The 24,405-nt window shown below is 40.6% G+C and overlaps 1 protein-coding gene and 1 long non-coding RNA gene across 9 annotated transcripts in view; both read left to right on the plus strand.

Annotated features, from left to right (window-relative positions):
* Window positions 1-24,405, plus strand: part of SUPT3H (SPT3 homolog, SAGA and STAGA complex component) — a 376,915-nt gene that overhangs the window by 112,941 nt on the left and 239,569 nt on the right. The window lies entirely within an intron of this gene.
* Window positions 2,177-7,089, plus strand: LOC128339742 (uncharacterized). The gene is made up of 2 exons (XR_008313195.1): window positions 2,177-2,288; window positions 6,351-7,089. It is a non-coding gene; the product is annotated as an uncharacterized LOC128339742 (long non-coding RNA).

Consider the following 24,405-nt stretch of genomic DNA (forward strand, 5'->3'; position numbering starts at 1 on the left):
AAGGCATGGGGGAGGGGGCAGGATGCTTTCGGCCCCTGTGGTATTCCTGTTAGCTGTTCTGGTGGCTGTAATTGGTCTAAATTGAGAGTATTGGAGCTGATTCCTGGAACCAAAATTCCTTCAGCTGAAGGTGGACGAGGGCTGTAGGAGAGAAATTTTTGGCATGTCTTGTGGTAATGTAGTATTGGGTTAGCACAACTCAAAAGAAGAATATGAGAAGGCATAGCAAGAGTTAGTGGGGTCAAGGGCAGTGTGTCAGAAGGCCAGTTTACAGTATGACTGTCTGAAGCGGGAAGGGAGAACAAGTTTTTTGTTGTAATTTGGGGTTGACTGCAAAGAATCAAGATGGGAGAGATGAAAAGGAGTGGTTGAGCGTTTGGCTATCTCAGGAAATTGCAAGATAAATATGGATATTGAAAGGTGGGGTAAAGGTCTTGCAGCATTACTTAAAGAAACAGCTACAGTGAGAACCATGTTTTATTCATAGCCTTCATGGAGAAATTGAGAGGTGTTACAAGTACAAAAGAGCAGTTTGTTCAGTGATGGTGGGGAGGAGGTTGCCCTGGGGGAGAGCAGGGGAGAGTTTGCTCCCTTGGGAACAATCTTGGCAGAACATGTTGGGGGGATGGAGAGGAAAGGGCCGTTCTCTCTGCTCCACTCTTGCTTGGTGAGAGGAGGAGGGGAGCCACTTTCGGGAAGTGGCTATTCAAGTTCATGGTGAAAAGACCTATGAGATAAAAGCCCTAAAATGAGACATGCACAACTCGATGCCCGAGACTCAGCCTGCTGCCCCTTTCAAGAAGCAAGTTCAGAGGTAGAGGAAACCATTCTGGGAACTGAGCAGGGGCCAGAGAGGGAAGTGGAAGAAGAGAAGGTCCTCCAGATTATCTTGTGCCTGCCTGATCATTTGTAAAGTTAAGTCAATGTTAGGGTACCCCTAGAGGAGCAATGAACCTGGAGACAAGACTTGTGAAAAATAGATATAACACTTATTGGAATAGAAGCGTGATGCAAAGCAAGAGGAACTATTTGGAAACGAGGGTCAAAACACAGACCAGTTTTGTGGGCAAGATAGTTAAGACTAGAGTACAGCTAGGAGCAACTAAATGAGCAACCAAAAGGGAGGGTGGGCATGGAAGGGTGAGATAGCAATAGAATATAGAGCACAGAATTTGAGTTAGATAGGCTGTGTACCTTTCCTGCTCAGTTGAACTTATGTGCATTGCCTTAGAAATACTGAACATTCTCTTTAGAACTTTCCTTCAGAGGACATGGACAGGAGGTGGAGTGCAAGCACAACACCCAAGACTGTGCATGCGCTTACAGCAGTCTGGGAGAGCACTGAGAGTCCTGGGCAGTCTACTGTATGAGTACTGGACTCACAGCAAACCCACTTCAGGAGGATCTCAGCCTGAAATAGGGTTCTCTCTGGGTTTGTCCATTTAGGGAGTCTTGGTCTTCTCAAGCAATCAAAACATAAGACCTCATGAGTTCCCAGGAACTCAGGGGGCTAAAATTATGTAAGATCCTAGTTCTAGTTCTAAATCCCAAAGGAGAGACTGCAAAGTGGGATGGGAGATACTGAAAAGTAGGATATTGAGGGTACAATTGCAAACAATTCCCATGAGGAGGAAAAATGGCATCTCAATAAACTAGTGTGGCTGCTCTCCAGACAGCTGAGAAGCATAAAGGACACACATGGAAATTGGAAGGAGGGGCATAAAACCAAACAGCATAAAAATAGATTGCACCATAGGAATGGTATCAGAAAAGTTAAGGATCAGAATGAGTGGAAGCTTGCAAGGAATGCCAAAATCAAGAAGGTGGTGTTTTACGGATATGTCCAAAACAAGAGGAAGGTCGAGGAAGTGGTAGGTCTTTTGTTTGGAGAAGGTGGTGAAATGGTTACAGGTGATGGAGAGGGAGTGAGAGAGAGCTTTTTAATGTCTATTTTACATCTGTCTTCTCTCACAAGGCAAATGTGGCCCAGCCAGGCAATAGATGCATGAATGACGAAATAAGGGAAATGTGTCTCAAGATAGGTAAGATATAATATCTAGCTACCTTAAATGAGTTTACATCTCTAGGTCCAAATGGATTACAGCCCTGGCTACTGAAAGAGCTGCAGATATGATCTCAGAACTACTGTCTGTAATCTTTCAGAACTCCCTGGAGAATGGGTGAGGCACTAGAAGATTGGAGACAAGCAAATGTTGTCCCTACCTTCAAAAGGTGGAGAAGGGAGGAGCCAGGAACCTACAGACCTATCAGCTTGACTTCAATATCTGGTAAAATCTTAGAACAGATTAAACAGTCTTTCTGTGATCACCTAGAAAAGAATCTGGTGGTTAGTAGGAGCCAGCATGGATTTCTCAAAACAAGTCTTACCAGACTAATCTCATCTCCCTTTTAAGAAGTTACTAGTTTAGTGGATCGTGGGAATGCTATTGCCAAAGTGTATCTTGATTTTGGCAACACATTTGATCTAGTCTCCCACTATATTCTTGTTGGTAAAATGTGGGCTAGATTATCCTACTATTAGGTGGATTTACAGCTAGCTGCTTGAACAAGTGTACCCACTGAGTACTCTTATGTTTTCCTGGAGCGGAGGTATTGAATGGTTTGTCATAGGGAACTGTCCTGGGCCCTGCTCTTGGAAAGGGACTAGAAAGGATACTTATTAAAGCACATGACACAAAGCTAGTGGGGATAACTAACACCTTGGAAGATAGAATTAAGATTCAGACCAGTTTGGATAGGCTATAACATAGAGCCAAAATGATCAAGATGAAGTTCACCAGGGACAAATCCTGCATTTGGGTGAGAAAAACGAAATGCACAAGTAATTTATGGAAGAGACCTGCTTTGGCAACCATACATTTGAAAGAGACATAGCTGTCTTAGTGGATAAGAAGTTGAATATGATCGAGTGGTTTGATGCAGCTTCTGTAAAAGCAAATGCACTCTTGGGTTGCATTAATTTTAATTTTTAATGTTGGTTTTAAATGATTTTAATGTTAATGATTTTAATGTTTAAATAATTTTAATTGTAAACTGCCTGGAGATGCAAGTTTTGGATGGTATAAAAATATGTTGAATGAATGAATGAAAATAAATTAACAGAATCATAGTGACCAGATCAGCCGCAAAACACTGAGTGGTGGGCATAGCCAGCCTCTGATTGGGGCAGATCTTGGCCCAAGGGCAACAGAACCTGCAAGGGCTGTTTCTCATTTCCCCAATCATCCTAATTGGTCCTCCAGTCAAACACCGATATGGAACAGCCTACCCCAACCTGTACTGTTCCGCAAAGGAGGTGTGAATCCAGAAGTACTCCCAGACTGCGAACCTGTTCCTTTTGGGGAAGTGTGACCCCATCTAGAACAGGCAGATCAAAATTGTCTCTAGAGTTCTGACCCTGCACAATAAGTACCCCCGTCTTATCTGGATTCAGCTTCAGTTTATTCTCCCTCATCCAGGCCATTACTGCTTCCAGGCAGGCATTTAGGGAGGATCCTGAAGAAGTAGACATGGAGAGGTAGATCTGGGTATCATCAGCATACTGGTAACACCCAGCTCCAAATCACCCGATGATCTCTCCCAGCAGTTTCATGTAGATGTTAAAAAGCATTAGAGAAAGTACAGAGCCGTGAGGGACACCATACTTAAGTTCAAATTTTGAAGAGCAACAGTCTCCAATTGACACCATCTGGAATCTATCCGATAGGTAGGAGTGGAACCACTGTAAAACAGTACCTCCCACCCCCAACCTCCTCAGACGTTCCAGAAGGATACTATGGTCGATAGTATCGAAAGTCGCCGAGAGATTCAAAAGGACCAACAGAGTCACACTTCCTCTGTCAATTCCCAATTGGAGATCATCCATCAGGCCGACCAAGGCAGTCTCCACCCCATAGCATGCCCGAAAACCAGTTTGAAATGGGTCTAGATAATCAGTTTCCTCCAAGATCGCCTGGAGCTGAGAGGCTACCACCCTCTCAATTACCTTGCCCAGCTATGGGAGGTTGGAAACAGGCCTATAATTGCTCAACTCTGAGGGATCTAATGCAGGCTTCTTTAGAAGAGGTCTAATGATTGCCTCCTTAAGACAAGGAGGCATCCTGCTCTCCCTCAGAGAAGCATTTATTATCTCCACTAGGCTGTTTACAACAACCTCCCTGCTAGATAGAACAAGCCATGTTGGACAAGGGTCACGAGAACAAGTGGTAGGCCTCACCGCTCCAAGCAGTTTGTCCACATCCTCAGGAGTCACAGACTGAAACCGATCCAGTCAAATCACATAAGAGGAGTCATTGGGCACCTCCAGCTAAGACATCAAATTAATTGTGGAGTCTCCATCTAGGTTGGCCTGAATCCGAGAGATTTTATCTGCGAAAAGCTCTTTAAATACATCACAGCGGGTAACTGATGATTCCAAATTCTGGTTTGTGGGGGGGCAGATACTAGTCCCCTCACAACCCTGAACAACTCTACTGGACGTGAACTCGCAGAGCCAATACAGGCAGAAAAGAACCGCCTCTTTGCTACACGTATTGCCTGAGCATAGATCTTTAGATGTGCTCTATGTCGCAATCTGTCAGATTCGAGTCGAGTCTTCCTCCACTTGCGCTCCAGTTGCCTACCTTGCCACTTCAGCCCCCATAGATCTTCCTTATACCAAGGGGCCAAATTTGAAGCGGGTTGGAGGGGACGCTTGGGAGCAATCATGTCTACTGCCCTGGTGAGCAAGTTGTTCCAGTTTTCAACCAGGGCATCAACAGGATCACCAGTAAAGCCAGCATTAAATCCCTCCAAGGCTTCTTGGAATCTTAGTGGATCCAATAACCTCTTTGGGCGGACCATTCTAATGGGCCCCTCGCCCTTGCAGAGGTGGGAAGTGGTTGTAAGTCCAACCTTAACCAGATGGTGATCCGTCCATGATTTCATCATGAATTAGGTGGGAAAAGGCCACCCCAAAAGCCCAGTCGGGTGTGACCCAAAAAATTCCTACTTGGCCCCAAGGAGGTGACCTTATAACCCTCACTAAAACACAGTGGGCAGGCGGGTGTCTCTCCCGAGAACCATAGAGAATGAGTGAAGGGAACTGGTTGCTTATGCTGCTGCTCCCTTGCTCCCATTGGGCAGCCACCATCACGTGCCAGGGGAACAAAATGGCAGCCCCCGTGCTCATTGATGGTGCCTGGTGCACAACTCTGCCCCCCCCCACCTTATCATGAAGTATGGCATTGGGGAGCGGTTGAACTTCCTGACTGTAAGAGCTGTTCAGCAGTGGAACTGTCTGCCTTGTGCTGTGGTGGGTTTTCTTTCGCTGGATGTTTTCATATGGAGGCTGGACAGGCATCTGTCCGAATTGCTGAAGCAGTTTTCTGCATTAAGTAGTGGGGTTGGCCTAGAAGACTTTATCTATACACTTTTCAGTCATCCTTCTGAGGAATGAAGATTTTGCTACTCCAGAAAGATTTTGGTTTGACTGCTGCTTAATTTCTTTTCTGGATTTAGAACATTTTAATATTATTAATTATCCATTTAAATTCTTCTGCACTGACAAATCTTCCTGTACTGCAAAACTGGTGTGTTGCTGGATGAGCACTAATTTACAACCTTTCTCTCTGTTAAAAGAAAAAAGAAAAGAAGCAAACCAGTATTTCAAAGGGCTTCCATTTAGGAAGTGCTCTGCTATGTGATTTTGGTGAATATGGTTCCACTTTCAGTGTTCGAGCAGAATGTGTCACACCTACTTTTCCAAACCCATAGCAATTTACTCCAGTAGTAATTTTAGAAATAGAAATATTTCATTTGCGTTCTGTTTACAGTGACCCAAATGCTCCATAGGGTATTTTCAGATTATCTTGACATTTCACCTTTTTAGGTTTTTGAGGTTTATGAATAAGCAAGAATCTGTTTTAATACACTCAAATAGCCTATATGGTAAGTTGCACATATCACTGTTAAGTGATGTATAATTAATTTTCTGCTATGAAAGGCCAGATAATTAAAAAATGCAAGTTGAGTTCTGAAGGCAGGGTGTAGTTAGTTATGCACAATGTTCTATCAGGGCAGGGAGTGGGGTTCAGAATCAGATTTTGTTAAATGTGAAAATAGCTACATATTTAAGATTTGAGCAATACTCTTTTTTTTTAATAGAAAAGAAAAAGAAAAGCCTGTAAATTAAAACAAGAAGCTGTAATCTTCTGGAAATTTAGCTCTAGGCATCTTGGTAAAAGCTTTAAGAACATTAATGTTTTATTTGGAACTGGTGTAGAAGAGGTATTATTTTAAACGAAAAAGAAGTCTACAGCTATCTGGTTGTGAATGTTTCTCAATTACAGTGGCGTCCGTGATCTTTGGGTCTGGATGAAGATTTGGCTAGAAGTCCTCCACATCCTTGTCTGTTGTTCCCTCTGGAAGAGAAACAGCATGTGTGAATTATATGTCCTCTAATCCACTCCATACTGCAGAAAGGAAATTCTGTGAAAAATTATTATGTATGGTTCAAAATTACAGTGACACATTCCCTCCTGCTTTAGCTAGCTATATGTTAAAACATTCATGAAAATGCCTGACCGATGATGATGTTGCTGCTATTGTATTTGTCAAATACATGCATGTGAATGAGAAGTTACTAGAATCTGTAGTTACAAGTTAGATAACCACATTTCATCATTAATATTACTTCCCATATTTAATTTTATATAAAATGTAATGCTTTGAAATGGGAATTTTACTTCTGAGCATGCTGCCCAGGCAGTTGAAATAAATTGCTATGTTGGTAATGCTACTGAATAAAATCTATGTTTAGTCATTCTTGAATATGAACTTAAGGAAAATAGGAATATTGTGCTATGCATCCATATAAAATATTTGCACAGTTAGAGATTGTAAGCTTTTAACAGAATTTTAAGATCTTAAACTTGAGAAGCTGAATAACCGACCTTTTTTTGCCAGACTTTGCCCTTTGATTTTTGTAAAAAAAATTATTGCTGCTGCTGTTGTTTTTTACCACCTAGAGTTTTTGGAGGAGGTAGTATATAAGGAAATTTTAATAAATAAAGTATAAGAAAACTAAAAGTAACTGCTTACTCTGCTATTCACTTACACTATTTTGAAAGGTATGTTCTAGTATAGGTTACTTCAGTGCCTTTACTTGAATCATAAATGATCTCTCCTTTGCGTTTGTATTCATCTGAATCCTTTAAAATGTTTGGTGATCCATATGTATGTATCAAAGGATCTTATTTAATGTGGATTAGTTAGTCCCAGTTGACATTGTGTTTCAGTATTAGAAGCTGAGAACTGAATGGTTGTACAGAAATGCAATAACAGCTGGGCAATGTTAGCTTTTTTGGTGTTAGCTTTTGCTGGAAATTTTAGGATGTAAATATGAGTGGCAGCTAAAAGCACAGATCTTTTGAATGCATTAAGTAAATAGTTCTGGCATTGGAAATTCCATCCCTCTATTGAGAATAATTCATTTTAGATTTTATCGCATGTTGACAAAACAAAACTTTTGATTTTCTGCATGTTTACTCTTTTCAAGATGCATGATTTTCTGCATGATTACTCTTTTCAACATCCTTAATGACAGGCCTAACACTACAACTTGCTCTTTAGTTTAGATCAGGGCTGTTCAACTTCATCCCTCCTGCAGATGTTGGCCCTAAAGGTAAAGTGTGCCATCAAGTCGATTTCGACTCCTGGTGCCCACTGAGCCATGTTGTTTTCTTTGGTAAGATACTGAAGGCGTTTACCATTGCCTCCTCCCATGCAGTATGAGATGATGCCTTTCAGCATTTTCCTATATTGCTGCTGCCAGATATAGTACCAGTGGGGATTCGAACTGGCAGCCTTCTGCTTGTTAGTCAAGCATTTCCCTGCTGCTACAGTTCCCATAATCTCTGACTGTTGGACACTGTAGCTTGGGATTCTGGGAGTTGTGGTTTAAAAACAGCTGGGAGGGACCTGTTTAGCAGCCCTGGTTTAAATAGATATTATCGAAGAAACTAATATTTCAAAATAGGGTTTCCTATCTAATATGAATACAACAAATATTTATATACCGCTTTTCAACAAAAGTTTCCTAAGAGGTTTATTTTTTTAATGTAACATGTTTGTTTATTTAACACATTTGTATACTGCTCAAAATGCATATAGAGAAATAAAAATAAAGATGGATCCCTGTCCCCAAAGGGATCACAGTCTAAAAAGATTGTTTCTCACAGTCTAATAAGATAGACACCAGCAAACAGCCACTGGAAGGGTGCTGTGCTGGGGATGGATAGGGCCAGTTGCTCTCCCCCTGCTTAGTAAAGAGAATCTCTATTTTAAAAAGATGCCGCTTTGCTCAGCAGGGGACTAAGCAAAGCCTTGCAAAAGAGAAGTATCTAGCCTAAAATATCAGCTGTCCTAAAACTATATATATGTATTTTTAGGTATATGCTCCGTTTTGGCTGGCTTATTCAAGAGGTTGGACTCCCAGCAGTAGCAGTTAGGTTTTGGCAGTACATAGTTCAAAGTTTTAGGGATATTCACCACTCTCATCTATCTAATGAATATTAAGTATATGATGGAAGAGTTAGACAGAGTGATATATTTTTGAGTGGCTTCCATGTAGATGGATCACTACATAACGACATGATATTTATGATATAATACCATACCTCATCATAGCAGAGTTCAAACCAAGTCTCTATGGGTGAGCAACAATTCCACAAAGACTGGTTTAAAAACAAAACCCTGGAACTACAAGCTTTAAAAGAATGTGCAGTGAAAAGTGGTTTGTTTGTTTTTTAAAGTTTTTCCACTGACTGTCATAATTTCTTCAAATATTAATTAATATTAAAGAAACAATTTAAGCACATTCTATACAAGGTAAATTACAATAAATTATAAAAGCTCTGTAAAATCCAGCATGGAGTTAAGTCAGGGCTTCAATTGGACTCAAGTAGGCATAATCGTCTTAGTAATAATTGCTAGGATGTTTGAACTATAATTAACTTATATTTTCCTAATATATGGTATGGTTCTCAATATTTTATGTGGAGGTTGTTCTGTAGGCTATGTATGTATAATTTCCTTTGTTAGAATTAGTCTCGCTTACTTATACACTCTAAATAAAACAAATCCATGACAAAATACCAGAACAACTAATTACACTTACTTAATATAGGTAAGCAGGGTCTGCCCTGGTTGTATATGAATGGGAGACTAGAAGTGTGAGCATTGTAAGATATTCCCCTCAGGGGTTGGAGCCACTCTGGGAAGAGTAGAAGTTTTCAAGCTCCTTTCCTGGCATATCCAAAATAGGGCTGAGAGAGTTTCCTGCCTGCAACCTTGGAGAAGCCGCTGCCAGTCTGTGAACACAGTACTAGCTAGATAGACCAATGGTCTGACTCAGTTTATGGCAGCTTCCTATGTTCCTAATATAGAAGTATATAGTATTCATTTATCAACCCTAAAATACCATAATATTAATTAAATGGGAGGGAAAGAAGAACTCTGATGTGCACTGGAATAATTGATTTCTTATTGTTTGTAGTACTTCACTACCACAGTAAAGATTAAAGTTGAATTAAATAGGCACAGTTTACAAATTGAAACAAGATGTCGGTAGATATGAAGATGGTATGCTTTAATATATATGCAAACTAAAATGATGCTTTAGAGTGTTAAAAGCACTTCAGATTTATTTATTTGGTTGTCCAGACAGATGCTCCAGACAACGCAAATCAGCTAAAAACAGTATAAAACAAAATCAAACATAATAAATAAAATGAAACCAGAGAGACCAGAGTAAAATAAACAGGGTGAGTAATGTAAATGTCAGCAAGCTAAATACTTGCCTAAACAAAAAGTGTGGCAAACCACCCCCAAAGAGCGGGGAAAGTACACTTTTCTGGGAAGGGAGTTCCACAATCTAGCACTGCCACAGAGATGTCATATTCTCCCCTTTCCACCAATTGCCATCTCATGTAATGGGACTTGCAAAGGGCTCTCCTAGGTGACATCAGAGGATGGGCAGGGCAGAATAATATGGGATTTCATGGGAATAATATGGGATTTCATTCAATCAATCAATCAATCAAATTTGTATACCACCCCAAACAGTCTCTGGGCATTTACAACCTGAGGTGATCTTTAAGGTATCTCCTCATATGTGATGAGGTGATCTTTAAGATATTCTGGTCCCAAATTGTTTAAGGGATTTAAAGGTAATAACCAGCACCTTTAATTAAATCCAGACACAAACCAGAAACCATTGAAATTGAAACAGCAATGGAGTGATATGCTCTACAAAACTACCTCTGGTTAATAGCAGCTTGAATTTGTGGATGTTTTTGAACACTTCTTAAGGGCAGCCCCATATAAGATAGAGCATGTTACAGTAATCTAGTCTTGCTGCAAGTACAGCATGTGTCGTCATAGCTAGATCAGCTTTCAGACTGGGTGCAGTTGACAGCAGCTGAAGCGGGACAAAGGCACTCCTGCCACTGTCACCTCTTGAAAACGGAAAAGACTTGTCAGATCTAGTAACACCCCCAGACTGCCAACCTAATTTTTCTAGGCAGTGCTACCCCATCCAAAACCAGTTTAATCCCTATCACTTGGAGCACTTCTGTCCTGTCTGAATTAAGATTGAGCTTGTTCATCATCTGTCTGCTCATTCTAGAGATAGATTCCAGACCTCCTCCTTGAGATTGTATAGAGCTGTGTGTCATCTGCACACTGATGACAGTGAACCCCAAATCTCCAGATGACATCTTATGATAAACAGAATGTATGACATGATGGTATCCTCTGACATTTAGCTTTTGGCTTACGGCATTTCAGTCAGGAGTCCCTCAGCTGCACTTTCTGGAACATACTCTAGGAATGACCACAGCTACTGAAAACTAATTCCTTTCACAGCTGTGACCCCATCTGTGGCAAACTATGGTCAATGGTACTGGAAAATCTCTGGGAGATGTAGCAAAACAATTGAGGTAGGGGAGTTTCAACAGAACCTGTCCAGTTTCCAACATAGATACCCCCACCAATGTGACAAAGGCTGTCTCAGTCCCAAATCTAGTTCAAAAATAAGATTGAAATGGGCCCAGATAATATTGGAGATGAGATGGCACTGTGCACTTGAGTACCTTGCCCAAAAGCTAGATGCTAGATACTAGCTGGAAAGTATAGCCAGTACAATGGCATGAGGTAACGTGTTAGCAGTACTGCTACTGTGACTTTTTAGCTTGCCAGGACCATACCTTATTTCAAGGAGACATTAGCCACCTCACTATCTACCTGAGCTGACCTGACCACCTATAGCTTCCTTAACCATCCAGAATAGGCAAGAATCAAGCACATAAGCAGTTACTCTCAAACCTCCAAGAATCTTGTCAGTATCCTTAGACAATACAAACTGAGCTTTTTGTTCTCTTTGCTTTGCATTTGTGGTATAATATATTGTTGCCTGCTTTCAAAATATGGTGGGCTAAAAGTGTAACTAAATTATATTAAAAAATAGTCAAATGTATAACCTAATATATTTTGAAGAATTTGTGTGACATAGTTGTACTTCTTGATGACCTACAGATACCAGATTTTGCATTCACAATCCTGTCAGCGAAATTAGCTGAATGCACTACTTTTTACATTGGAATATGCTCAGTGAACATTTAAAATTTTCATATTTTTAAAAAAGAAATTCTGACCATAATAATTGTATTTTAACTGCTATTGTTCTCAAAAGATTTTAAACACTCAATCGGATCAATAACTCCAAAACAACAACATGCCTAAGAGAAGGTGATCTTTCTCAGATTCAGATTTACTGTGATTCAAATTTACTATATATGGTTAATTTTCAATAAAATGAATACTGTTTGAAGCTGAAATCCTACAAATCTCAAACTGTTCTACTTGCCTATTTCTAAGCACTGATTAAAAAGTTCAGTTATATATATATATATGTGTGTGTGTGTGTGTATGTATGTGTGTATATATAAATTGCTTGAACTTTTCTGTAAGTGTAACTATACAAAATGACTTTACTCAATCAGGCCTCGCCTATTAGATGTAAATAACTGTGTACCCATACCAAAATACTAACTGAGGTATAACTCTGGATAAACCTTCAATCAATGCATCAAATTCATATGCACATATCAGATAATATAATATGGTATTAAGTAAGCCTTTTATCATATTGATATATGCAATGTACATATCTCCTTGATTATTTTCAAGGTTGAAATGTTGTTGATATCTTGTCAGACTGGCACAGACTCAGTAACTGTCATGTTACTGACATCCAGACTAATGCATGGAACGGTTTTCAGCACTCTCCCGTTCCCTCTGAAGCTGACTTGCATGATGGCAAAGCTTTCACCTGGCTGTCAGGCACTTTTGTACTAGTACAGTGCTAGTCTGAATGTCAGCCACAGTGCTGGTATATATGGATTTCAACATAATTGGTTTAGTAGGTTATACAGATTGAAAAAATAATTCCCTCCAACAATTAGTGCAAATAGATAAGAAAAGTGTTTCATTGTGATGCAGATGCTAATTATTAGAATGAATGAATCTTTATTTCTGTTGCTATTTATTAGAATTTTGAACTCTAAAGTAGTGTTGGGAATTTGCAGGAGAGCTTTTATTGGTTCACGTTACTGTCCTGGCTGTCTTGTGTATTAGGACCTTACAGAAGTGGTTTGCTTGTGTAAACCACACTTAAGTTAAAGGTCTGGCATCTTTGAATGGTACTTTCCCCTGTACTGTTGATTCTAAAGGATATACATTTTTCTGGATATTTGTGACATTGACTCTTAATATAGTTGTCTTTTAAGAAATGCTCAGATTAATCATGTAAATAATAAGTCTAGATTGCATTCATTCTTTCTTTTCAACATGTGGCTTTTAAATTACCCCTATTTTTAAAGGTAAGGTGTGCCATCGATTCGGTGTCGACTCCTGGCGACCACAGAGCCTTGTGGTTGTCTTTGGTAGAATACAGGAGGGGTTTACCATTGCCATCTCCCACACAGTATGAGATGATGCCTTTCGGCATCTTCCTATATTGCTGCTGCCCAATATAGGTGTTTCCCATAATCTGGGAAACATAATCCCATAATCTGGGAAACATACCAACTTGAATTCAAACTGGCAACCTCTGGCTTGCTATTCAAGTCATTTCCCACTGCGCTATATGTGGCTACCCCAATTTACCTTGTATGAAAATACCACCTTTCCATGTGATTTTATTAGCCAGCAGTTGTATTCTTATTCAGCAGTAGTGATGTGCCTGGACCGGTTCGGAGGGTTTAAGAAGCCTTTTGCAGCCAAGCCGGGAAAGGGGCGGCAGGGAGGTATCCTGCTGTCCGATTTGTAAAGGAAATACGGGGCTGGAGTGGGGAAAGCGCGGGAGGGGTAAGTAAACCCTCCCCCACCCTTAATGGAACCCCCCCACCCCAGTGCCAGACCGCAGTTCTGTGCACACCCCTATTCAGCAGCAATTGGCAGACTGAATGTTTGTATGGATTATGCTTGATGTAGAAGGCCTTTTAGCCTATATCACTGATGGTCAAGAGTTAGAAGTTAGATTGTTGGTTTTACTATACTTAGTACGCAGTGTGACAGTTTCATGAAAGATTTATATTTTCCATTCTGAAAAGGTTGTTTGAAGCACATGTCCTCATTTTTAAAATTAAAATGTGCATGCAGTATTCTCTTGCAATGGCTATATGTAAGGGGGAGGGACAATATTCTGCTTAGGTAACAGAGATGTAACAATGAGATGGTTTGGGGTAGAGGTTAGAGGTAGCCCCAGGTTAATCTTCTATAAGTGGCAATTTTATATGGAAAATGGAAGAAGAAAAAACTTTACATGGAAAATGGATGGATATCATAGAAGGGGCTCCAAAAGCCTTTCTCTTCATACCTTTCTCGTCATAAGGCATATTTCAACTGATTTCATCTTCTAGAGTAAGATGTCTCATTTAGTAGCAGGCATTATTAGAAAACAAATTATAGCATCTTTATTTCTATTATGATAAGTTGTATCTATTCTAAAACAGTGTGAGCACAATGGCACTTATGTGAATAATTTTTCCTCTTTGAGCCCCCTGAATAATTTTTCCTCTTTGAACCCCTCTAGTGGTTTGGAGAGCCTTGGGAAAGAAGTGGGATGCATTGTAGGGATGTGCAATAGAATGGGAAATTTTTCATGAACAGGTCACAGACACTAAGTTGTATTGCACTTGTGCTACCTAAGATTCAATACATAATCTTCAAAAAATAATGGCATACAATTGGGGGATTACATGTTGAATTAAGATATGAGGAGTGATCAAGGCAGAGTTGTGCACCTTTTAAGTACCACAGATTTGAATGTAATAGTTTACTTGATTTAATTTTTTTCAATAGAAAATAATCAGGGAAAGGAAAAGGGAATCAGCCTTTCCCACTGAGAACAGTAGGATTTAAAAACACTCAACTTTGCACAAGCTTTGTCCAAGATTAGGATCATTTAAAGATCAGAAAGAGAAGAAATGCAAAATTGAACAATTCTCAACCTCAGTGCCCAGGAAAGTAGTTTTCATTTTGCTTTCAAGGCCAAACTGCATATGTATAATGCACAGTTGTGTGTAATTGTTGTGACAGAAAATAAAAACACTCATGGGAACCTGCCATCTTGTATGGAAGAAACTGGTAGTGGTGGCGCTTGACCTAAATTTCTTGTGTATTTTCCTAGTCAAAATATCACCTCCCATCTTCTTCCTCTTCCTAGTGGGGAGCAAAACATACAAGAACCTGGTTTGTTTCCCCTAGTTGGGGAGAAAACGCTTCTTGGGGAACAAATTTGAGCAGGGTTAAGTACTAGGCCTGTCCTTCAGCTTCTTGGAGTCTTTATAAAGTGTACTGTGACCCCAGTGCTGTCACTTGCAGTTTAGCCATCTCCACACAGTACCATGTACATCCAGTGTGGAGGGACTCCTTGACAGGAAGCTGAGCCCAGTATTGCTCTGGTGCTAGTTGGGAGAATGCATGGGACATGGCGGGAGATATGCATAGGGAGTGATAGTTTCTCAAAGGTCTTTCTGTCGAAAACACTTGGAGAAACTCCCCCTCCCATCACTCACAGTTGACACCTCCTGCTGTGCCCTACACAGTGTCCCAACTGCTGCCAGAGCTTCCTGTCAAGGAATTCCCCTCCACCTCCCCTGAATGGATGCACATGGTACTGTGCAGAGGCAGCTGCCTCCATTTGGAGTGGCTGAGGTACAGCCCTATTGAGTACCTCTCCCCATCCTGCTAGTTGTCTTCCCAAGGTTGTAACGGAAAAGGTTGTGCTTCCCAAGGTTGTAACTTGTTTAACTGAAAAGCAGTTACAAACAAAAACAACATGAAGTGACACACAACTTTATGTGATGTAGTGTTTGGCTGTAAAACATTATTCAATCCTAATCTTAGTTTAATTGTGTGAAGGATTTGCTTTTTAAGGAGGTAACATGTTTTTGTTTGTGTTTTAGTTTTACTTGAAGTCTGGCTAATTGTCTTGTACACACATGTAATTCCAAATGTGGCTCAGCACAAACCTACATTTTCCATAATTAATAGAAAGATTTTCAACGAGTCTGTAGGTAAGATAGCATATAGATAAGAAAGGAGTCTACAATAATTCTTGTCCTCATTCACTATGGTTGTAAACAATCTTTTTGTAATGTAAGTATTTCTGTGTAGAAAAATGCATGTACATAATAGAAGTTGCATTTTGATAATTGCACAAACATCTGTGTAAGTGCAGTTACAAATTGAAATATGTGTGTGTGCAATTTACATAAAGTGTTGCGTATTTATGTGGAAAAGAATGGATGACATAAGTTGGGCAAGCATGTCCTGCTAACACAATTCTAAGCAATGTTTACTAGAAGAGATGTGATTCTCTTTAAATTTATCTTCTTGATTATTTCAGTCTATGGAAGGAGATCCTCAGTGGTGCTCAGCTGTCCTGAGATCTAAATTATGCAGTAGTCTGTGTTAGCTACCAAGTGGAAACCACATATTAAAGCTCATGTATTTACAACAGGATTTTTCCTACTTAAAATTATCCTTTGCAAACAGCTTTAAAATTTAAACCAATATTTTTCTTCTAATGAGCTTTTGGCATTAGTTTTCTATAACAAAGCATAATGTCAGCAGCAGGCAGCCCATCTACAGTACATATATGACTAAGGCAAAGAACACACAAATTAGTAAAGAGAATTCAAGGTTGCTGAGCTAAAGTTACTTTTATTTTAAATGAACAAACTCCTCAAAATAGAGCTGTGATGCCTTAATTGCTTAAATTGGACTGCAAGTCTTCATTTTATTATCTACTTTATGGCAAGTAACAAAGATAATATTTTCAAGGAAAATTCACTTAATAAAATGAATTCCAAATTTCTACTGATGTTTTTTTAAGAACTTATGATATACTAAAGGATAAATATTCATGATTGTCTAAACTTTCTCCATCCCTTTTTTTTGGGGGGGGGGGACTTTTAAAACTGTCACTAGTCCTTTTAAAAAATAACTTTAGTGCTATTCTAGTACTCAGTTCATGCTTGGAGTTCTTTATCTCCTAGGAACAAACTGGAAGAAGTGGGAATGGAAATGAATATTGAAGAGTAATTAAGAGTCCATTGCACTGTTCCCTCTAAGGCGTGCACACGTGCGTGTGCTCACAAGTTTTTGGGTGTCCGCTTAGTTAATTTTAGATCCTGCTCAGGTTGAATCAGGAAGGTCTCACTCTGAATGCATGGGTGCACACACACTGCCTTGACACTGCTGCCCAGAATAAAACTCATTCCGCACGGAGACTAAAATTAGAGGTCCGTTGCCTTCACTTGAGTGCATAAACTTTTCAGTTAAAGTCCTGTAATCCCCTATGGATAGGCATTCTTTCTATTTAACTGTCTGTCTTTTTAAAATGGGGTATTTATTCATTTATTTATTTATACCCCGCCTCTCCAGTGTACTACTGCTCAGGGTGGCTCACAGCAATACAATAGACCCAAGATACAATAAAAGTAATCAAATTAACTAAATTAAACAAACAAACAAAAAGTTGCCTAAAAACCACAATCATTATTGGGTTCAAATTAAAAATGAAAATTATAAAAAGCTAAAGAACCTACCAGATATAACAAAATAATAATAATGGAGCATTAAAAATTCTCCTTAAAAAGGTGCGTTTTAAGAAGTTTTTAAAGAACACTGAGGGAGGGAGCATGACGAAGCTCTTCAGGGAGGGCATTCCAAAGCCACAACCGAAAAAGCCCTGTCTCTAGTCCCTGCCAACTGGATATCTGTTAGTGGCAGGGTCATGAGCAGGGCCTGAGATGATAAGCGGAGGGCCCTGGAAGGTTCATATGGGTGAATGCTGCTGGATAGGTACCCCGGCCCCAAGCCATGTAGGGCTTTAAAGGTAAATACCAGCACCTTGAATCTAGCCTGGAAGCAGACCAGCAGCCAATGAAGCTGATGCAGGATGGGTGTAATACTCGTGAAGTGACTTGCACCCATGAGCATTCTTGTGGCAGCATTCTGAACCAGCTTCTGAACAATCTTCAAGGGCAGCCCCACGTAGAGCACATTGTATGAGTGACTGAGGTCAGGTCCAACTTCTCCGTTGGGTCGCAGCTGGCATACCAGCCATAGTTGGTAAAAGGCGCTTCTGCACACCACCACCTGCTGTTCTTCCAAGGACAGTGTTGGGTCCAGAAGCACCCCCAAGTTGTGGGCTTTGTCTTTCAGAGGGATCGTGACCCCTTCCAAGACCAGATTTACCTCTTTACTCAGATGATCAGTTCTACCAGCCCAGAGCACTTCCATCTTATCTGGATTGAGTTTCAGCATGTTTGCCCCCATCCAGTCCAGAACAGCCTCCAAGCCCTGGTTCAGAGCATCCACTGCCTCCCTGGTTTATGTGTAGAAATGGTGGGTACCCTTGGGCTGGCAGGGTAGGAGAAGATCTCTGCCCTTCTATTAAAAAAAGGACACCCCCCACTACTAAGAAAAATAGGGTTAGAAAACCTCTTGCCTCTAACTAAAACCATTGAGTAGACGGTTATGGGTTCCTCATGCTGCCATGGAATATACCCAGTAGCAGAGGCCCAGTGCTGTGCATGGACTGCAAAGACTTTTTTGGACTGGGGGTAAGCAAGCACAGCTAGTTTCCCATCAGCCCCAAAGAGAAACTGCTGGATTGACTGATTCTGGAAGCCTGGAGCTGCTGGATGGAATATGGCTGGGCAGGCTCACTGCCACATCCTGAGAAGACTTGGCGCTGGTCCATCCCAGAGTCCTTTTGCCACAAACATTGTGTAAGAATTGTTTATATTGCTTTTTCTTTAAATCTGCTTTGTTTTTGCTAGAATTGCACAATTAAATGATGACTCAAATTTGACACAATGGGCATGATCCAGTGACATAAATGGGACTTTACATGGTTGGGTCATGGTCAGAAGTACGCACAGAATCTGTCCAAGTGGTATAGAATTCTTAGAATTTCAGCTTCATGTATAGAAGGGAAGCAAATTTCAAGCTCATATGTTGGTCATGAGTTATGGGCTCACATGCTATCTCCACCTCACCTCACAAGTGGCTTCCCTCTTCCTAGATTAGCACTAACTCTGAGAGGCCACAGTTGTATCCTGAGATTGGGCTGACCTCCCCAGGTTTCCTTCACCTGTTGGTTCCTTTCTCTATCCCCAATGAGTACCTTAGGGACAGTTCTTGGGCATATGCTGCCTAATACTTTCTCCTCACTTTGGTGATAAAGGGAGGACCGAGCTCTATTTTCACCTCCAGATCAGCTGCAAGGTGAAAGGAGAATGTGCTCCAAGACATATACCGTAGTACTTTACGTATTACTGGCTTTTACAGTTGGAGAAAAGTCAATACAGTATATCTTCTGAAGGAAGAGTCCATAATCAACTTTTTTTTTACATTGATGATGTAAACTGCCTTGGGACCTATGCATAAAAGGTAGTCTGTAAATGCAGATAGACAGGCAACACCCCTACTCTAGGTATTGAATTGCAGTTGGCAGCTGCCAGGACTGCTTGGCCTTCAGTGCAGGATGCTTGGCTGCTGTTGCTCAAACTAGTAGGGGAATCCGTGAGAACGTGATGATAGGTGCTAGACTACTCTACCCAAGCCTGGGAAAAGAAAGGCAGGTTTCTTTTAGGGCAATTTTTTTGGGGGGGAGGGGAAGTAATTTTCCCTGTTGATTGTCACCTGGTTTTTTATACAGTGTTGTTGTGAAGGCGCCCCCCCATGTTGAATAAGCTGTGCATCTGTTTCAGGCAGGTGGTGGCGGGGAGAAGCTGGCTCCTTGACTGCTGGTATGACTGGCTCCAACCCAGTGGGCTACCAGCAGGTATGGCTGCTAAAGTGATTTAACTCACTGAAATCCTTATAAAAGCTAATCACGGTTGACTAAATTATATCATGAAATAAAGTTCAGTTTAAAGATGCAAAAAATTAGATGAACTTTTTTGAACTTCTAAAAAGGCATATGAATATGAAATACTACTTTGAACTTGACACCACTAATAATGTGGTGTGTGTGCTTATGCTGCTTCCCCTTTCTCCTGCTTGGGTTACAGAGAGCCAGGGGTTTCGCTACAATTGAACAAGTTGGATGACGACTTGCTTTTTGCTCTCTCTCTCCCTCCTCTCCCCCTCCTCTCCAAAGAAGCAGGGAGGGGTCATTGGCCCATCTTCACTTTTCTTGGCCCAGGGCCCACTTTAGCCTTGCTACGCCCTTACAGGAAGCTACCTATAAACAATCAGTTCATTTAGGTTTATGTTGAAAATAAAGTGTCACATTCATCTTTAACTGCACATCACGTTAAAACACATGTTGCAAAATCTAAAAGTACTTGAAACTGCATTTCACATACGTTGCAAGCATATCTTGTAGATCTTCCTTTCTTGTCCCCCTCATATACAGCATTCATTGTAGTAATACATGAACTGTAGAACTGGCTTTGTTGAAAATTCATCCACTGTATCACGCCCGAAGAATCTGTGGAAAACGACAAACTTGTGTTTCATAGTAGGAATGATTTTATTCTGAAAAGCAAGGTGGGAGGATTTTGATGGAATATATTAATGCCAGGGGATATCTAAGGTGAAAGATGTTTGTGTAATGCTAAACATAACTAGAGAAAGTGTGGTTTTAGCAAAGGTACCATTGCTGTATTTTATCAAGTGCCAGAAATTGCATAATGAATGTCTTTCATTTTTTAAAAAAGAGAAACACATATATGCACAAATGCCACCCAGTTAGTTGAGATCTTCCTAATTTTACCTGATTGTATTTCTGAAGAAATATGGCAAGGCCCTCGTAAATTTTCAACATGAACTGCATTTTTGTTGCCAATTTCCATATCCTTTTAAAAGTGCTGAAGCGTGCATTTGCTATTTATGTTTGCAGTAGACTGAGTACACTTTTACTATTTGTGGTTTTAGAAATTGGAAACAACCAAACAGTGGTGCTATGGTCTAAAAAAATAAATTTTAAACAGCTGTGGGATAGTATTTTTAGAATGGTAGGAGTCCCTATAAAGGCATGGTTAGCACTCTGCCTTAAGTACAGCAGTGATACCTTGTGAAACTCTAAGAAACCAGCATTCCATTATCTTCAAATTTGCATTCAGATCTCTTGAAGGAATTTCAGCCAATGGAAGGCAATACTTCTGGAGATGAAGCTGCCATTATACCAAGATACCATTATATCAGGAGCTTATAGAGTTCTGCCCCATCTCTCTCTAGTACATATTCTGTTCATACTGTTTCAAAGTTGCACTATGCAAATGAAGATTGTACCCTGCCATTTTCCCTAATTTTGCACTTTTGGACTATCTTTAGCTATATTAAAATCAATTAAAATTAAGAAAATGTAAATCTACTACATTTTTTCAAGTAAAGCAAAATCCTGTTTATTTCGATCAGTTTGTTTGTTTGTTTATAGCCATAAAAACATTTTACTCCAAAATTAGATAGATAATATGAAAAATAATGGGATGCTCAAAAGTCCAGATTAACTCATAATAATTCAGAATAATTAGACAGGTTGTATCAGCTGCCATGTACCATGTTGTAAAATTCTGTTTAGTGTAGCCTTTTATTGGGAGGCCATGCAGTATAGATGGTATAAGAAGTGTGAGTTCACAGGGAAATACACATTTTCAAAAATATAAATCACTAGTAAAAATAGTTCACCTTTCCACCAATGATTTCCGGAGTGGCTTATGTGTAAAATTGAAACATAACAGAATAAAATGCAAAATAATAAAATTAAGGCATACCAGAATAAAATTATTATTTATTATTATTATTTATTCATTTTCTATACCGCCCTTCCAAAAATGGCTCAGAGCGGTTTACACAGAGAAATAATAAATAAATAAGATGGATCCCTGTCCCCAAAGGGCTCACAATCTAAAAGAAACATAAGATAGACGCCAGCAACAGTCACTGGAAGTAATGCAAAATAAAGCAGATTAAAACAATAATAGAGGCACAACATCAGTATTAATAGTTAAAAACAGTGATTAGTTCCATAATTTTGTCCTGCCAAGAACTTGGGAGAATATGACAACTTTCACCTGGCACCTCAAGAATAGTAAGATGGGCACCAAGTGAAAATGTTTGAAGAGGACATTCGATAATCAGGGTACCATGACAGAGAAATCCCTGTCCCTGGGCATTAATGCTTTATCATTACAAACAAGCACTTTGAATTCTTCCCAGAAAACACTAAAGGCCTTTTAGCACTGGAGAAATATGATCAACATTGCAGGTTGTAGTTAATAACCTGGCCACTGTGTTTTGAGCACATGTAACCTGGATATAACCAAGGCATGGTTAACTGTGGCATGATTGTTTTTATACTGAATGTAAATAGTGCATGCAACACTCCATATGTGTTCCGAATGTGCATCCTTTATTTTGTGCTCAGTCCTGGGCTCAGCAAGGGAAAAACAGGCCTCCGAAGTGGCACTCAAAATGTAGAAATGTTTCGAATCAAAATGGGGTTGTTTTGTTCTGAGCTCGAAACAAAATGCCCTTTAAATAAAGGGCCTGTTTCAAGCTCGAAACACTCGAAATGGCCTGTTTTGAGTTGAAACGTTTCAGTGTCAAAATGTTTTGCACATCCCTATTAAAAAGCTCAGTAAAACATTTTTCTCATTGGGTTGAAATTTCCATCCAGAGGGAAATTTATATCCCTTAGGGGGAGAAACTGGCTATCTAATTAGAATATTACATTGCTTTTAAGCCTATAATACTGGATATTGTATGCAGTTTTACACCTCAAAATATAGATAAATTGCATCCCATCCCTCTCATGAACCAAAATGCACAAAACTACATAGAGTTTATCATGGAGGGAGCGGAAATTGCTTTCAAGCAATATTGACCATTGTGTGGTTAAATTTAGAATCTTACTTTATGGGATGGAGCATCTGTGAATTTTTCCTTCCCATTTCCTTTGGGTTTCTGCCCAGTGTATTCCAGCAATTTTTGTTGGAACAACAAGTTTTGTCAGTCTACAAATAAAAGGTGTTCCTATAAAAGACAAAACTTGAGTGGATATTAAAAATAAATAAATCTAGCAGTGTATCAGGATATTTAAAAATACCTGATATATGAAGAACATTTGAATGGTTAGGCTAATTTAATTGTGTTCAGTGGTGTCATGCTAATAGAAATGTTTTGGAAATCCTTCTCTGTGGTGTTACGTTTTAAATTGTTCCACTGTGGAGTGTGTGTTTTGTCACCAGTTGTGTTTGCTCCATTTTAGCTTGTTAATTTCAGACTTCAGAAATATATTTTAGTGGGAATTTCAATAACTTGATGCTAAACAATGCATTTAAAATTAGGACAGTTATTTGGGCTTGCTGAAAGAAGCTGTAACTTTCAAATCCCATGCCACAATAAATCAACTGGCTTCTAATGCCTTGAAGTACTTTTTCTTCTTGTTAGCACCCCCAGGCCACAATGAAGACAGGACACACTTAGTTGGAGTAAATAAGGGCCACTTTGTTGTTGTACAGTGGATAACAAACTTGTAATGATGTCCCTAACTAATCAGAGTGCAGGTACTCCTTCCATGCGGTGGCCCCTCCTAGTGAGGGCCATCCCACGCCAAGGCGAAGGGCCGGGTCCTGATTTGGTCAGGCTTCATGTCCTGACCTTCTCTCACCATGAGGCTTCCCTGCTGGGGTATGTGTCCCGACCCACCCCAAAACCAAGCCGCCAAAGCTCTGAGCTGGTGAGTCGTGCCACCCCCCAAGTGGGGGCCGCCAAAACCCTAAAGGGCTGTTCCTTGATGCCCCACCCCCACCCCAACTGGCCCTCCAGCCAAACACTGATACTGAATCTACCTATGCAACACCCGCACTCTTTTGCCACAGAAGTGGGGCAAACCTCTGTTTAGTTCCACTTCCTCCACCCAGATAGCACTCGCTGGAGACCATGTTGCAAGTTCCAGAGGAACAACTCATTCCCCCGGTTGGACAAATATACTTCGTTCTGCCCGTACAGGGGGGCTGAGTCATGCACCCGGGTGTCAGGATGCTGTATTACTTGCCTGCGAAGGGCGATGACCGCTCTCCCAATCTCCCTATTCACTTTCTTGCATGTGCTATTGAAGCACAGAGATCCCCCCTGGTCCCTCCAACTCAGCCTCAGAAGCAAGTTAGTCCAAACCAACTGCATATATGGCCACCTGGTGGCCAGGCCCCGTAAATCCTTGATTGCTTGAAGAATCAGGGCCTTGCATTGTAGCAAACCAATGCCATTGCCTCCCAGGTGAATGATCAATACCTGTGGTGCCGCCCCTATCTGGAAGGAGTGGGTGCCATACTTTCTCGGGTCGAGGCCCGCCCTCCTCAAACCCTCCTTCACCAGAGCCCAGAACTGGAAGCGGGTCAAGGGGGTCGTGTCCGCATGGTGGAATAGCTGACCGTAGCCCTCCCCACGCATGGCTAGGTAAGCTTGCATGGCCTGTACTAGGCAAGGGCCCACATTAGACCCCTCGGCCAGGGTGGTGGTAGCACCCCTGCCCTTCTGGTTGTTCTTTGCCCGACGCAGGAGCAACACCACCCTGTCCCTTTCCAACCAGGCATCATTGTACTGCAGGGCCCGAGCCGACACATCAAACCTGGAAGTGGCGACCAGCTCGCTGATTCTCAATGCACCAAAGAAGGCCACTAGGCAGGAGGCCTTAAGCAGCCAGACCTCAAAGTTGGAAAAATTAATATCGTTGAAGTGTGGTAGCGGCTGTTGCAGGGTTGTTGGAGCCAGAGGGATCCTTGGATCTGGGTGTGAGGGTTACTATCCATGTAGTAA

This window comes from Hemicordylus capensis, chromosome 1 (assembly GCF_027244095.1).
Source record: "Hemicordylus capensis ecotype Gifberg chromosome 1, rHemCap1.1.pri, whole genome shotgun sequence".
Classification (NCBI taxonomy): domain Eukaryota; kingdom Metazoa; phylum Chordata; class Lepidosauria; order Squamata; family Cordylidae; genus Hemicordylus; species Hemicordylus capensis.